The sequence below is a fragment of the Macrobrachium nipponense genome, chromosome 27 (assembly GCF_015104395.2).
Source record: "Macrobrachium nipponense isolate FS-2020 chromosome 27, ASM1510439v2, whole genome shotgun sequence".
Lineage (NCBI taxonomy): Eukaryota > Metazoa > Arthropoda > Malacostraca > Decapoda > Palaemonidae > Macrobrachium > Macrobrachium nipponense.
This window is the reverse complement of record NC_087216.1, coordinates 55,431,090-55,433,589: the sequence shown is the minus strand read 5'-3', so window position 1 is coordinate 55,433,589 and position 2,500 is coordinate 55,431,090.

The window sequence follows — 2,500 nt, the reverse complement described above, 5'->3', positions numbered from 1 at the left end:
CAGTTTTTTTTTTTTTTTTTTTTTTTTTTTTTTTTTTTTTTTTTTTTTTTTTTCACCAACAGGCAGTGTTCTCTGGGGATGGATGTCATCAACTTACTTCTAATGGAATTATAAAGTGATTTTGATGATAATTTAGAGGTTGCTGACAACTCTATATGGCAAGAAGCCAAGTTTGTGTAACGAGAATTAGACGCAAGGGGAATGACCTTGAAATTCTTAGACATAAGAGGGGGAGAGATGGGGAGAGAGAGGGTGGGCCGCTACCAAAGGTTCTGTTGACAGATTACATGAGCTCATGTCAATAAATCATGACACACTGTAGAGAGAGACAGAGAATATTTCTGATATGAGAGTAAATTACATCTTGGTGCAGATCTTTTTACATAATTCTATTCTAGGATAATATGAGTTTATTCTATAAAACAATTAGCCTTTTCCTATTTAATTTAGGTACCAAAATAATTCGTGAAATTTTGTAAAAATATTTTGGCCAAAAAATATAACCTTTTTTTCTCTTTTTCTATTTTGACCTCTATGGGTCCGACACCTTTTCTGGCAGTCACATATTATAAATAGAAGTTTTAGAAAGGATTCCCTGGTATAACAGTAAATTACATCTTAGTGTAGATCTTTTTACATAATTCTGTTTTAGGATAATATGAGTTTATTCTGTAAAACAATTAGCCACTTCCTATTCCGTTTAGGTACCAAATTTTTATTTTGAAATTTTGGCTTTTTTTTTGGCCAAAAAAAACTCGCACTTTTTTTCTCGTTTCAGATTTTGACCTCTATGGGTTCGACACCTTTTATGGCAATCACATATTGTAAATAATAGTTTAAGGAAGGATTCCCTCAATTTTTGTTTGTATATAGCGTGTTTTGTATTTTTTAAAAATATTTTCGTAAATTATTTTTGATATACTTATTTTTTAAATATATTTGTAATAATATATAATTTGTAGATGGGTATGATTTATCTTCTCAGTAGTGTTCGCCAATGGTGAAATTGATTTTAGAAATGAAAATGTGTAGCATAGAATTTTCACAAAATTTTCTGGGCGCTTGGGTCGAGCTCGACCCCACAAACCTTTAAAGGCGCACCAAAATAGCGATACCTGTCCAGGGAACAATTTCTGGAACTTGCTATGCAAACTCTATGTTTGTTTTTAACCAGCAACTCTATTTGCGGGTCGATGGAGTTGTTATTGGATCCCCTCTAGGTCCCGTTTTTGCAAAATTTTTATGTATGACTTAGAAACAAAATTTTTAAATCAATGTGAGTCTTCTTTTAAACCAGCATACTACAGGAGATATATAGACGACACATTTGTTCTTTTTAAGTACCCTTGGCAGTGCACACAGTTTCGGGAATATATTGATCAGCAATACCCAAATATTCAGTTTACGATGGAGGTGGAGAGCAGACACAGTTTGCCATTTCTCGATATCAATATTACAAGAAGCAACTCTGAATTCACCACAGCTGTCCAAAGAAAAAAGACCTATATAGGTTTAACTAACAACTAATTTAAAGAACTTTTTAATCAAACACCATTTACACTCTTGTCTGTAGAGCATTAAAATATTCGTTTAGTTGGCTAACTTTCCATAATGAAATAAGATTTTTAATAAGTTTTTTTAGTTCAGAAAAATTCCTATCCCAAAGACGTAGTCCTTAGAATTATCGATAAACTTTTAACCAAATTTCTCCAACCACCATTGCCCAACTTTGATGTTCCTAAGAAACTGCCCTTTGCTTCCATCCCTTTTCTGTTTGATACTAAATTCTCACGTAGACTGACACAGATCATTGAACAAGAAATTCCCTGTCTTCAGTTAAAACATATTTCTAATAATCCATGCAGGATAGGCTCATTTTTCAGCTGTAAAGATTGCTTGCAGTCCTTCATGAGATCTTATGTGTATATAAATTCACATGTCCAGGATGCCCGGGCTCCTACATAGGATCTACTTGTAGGCTATTGCAAGTGAGATATTGCAGCCATATGGGTTTCAGTTTTCGTACAGGCCAGAGTATTAAACAACCAGAGTTTTCTAACATTAAAATTCATGCTGATATATGCAAAATAGAGGTCTTGAAACAGCAATTCTCTATTTTTTGTTTGGGACGTCAGGTTTTGCCATTCCTTCTTCGTCTTTAACCTTGGATGGTTGGTTTCTTAGTTCTCACTCTCATCTTACAGTGTTTTAAAAAAATTAACTTTTAACTTCTGCTTTTATTTTCAAACCATTAAGTTTTTAATTACCTTATAATTTTGTGAATTTCTTTTCATATTATATTTACATTTATTGTTCACAGACTGATGATGCACCGTTATTTTTGTGTGCGAAACGTTTTTGTTAAACTATGGCCTTCTACTGATGTATTATGGTACCTCCTGAAGTATTGTTATCCTCGCCGAATGGAGACTATATATATATATATATATATATATATATATGATATATATATATGATATATATATATATATATATATAT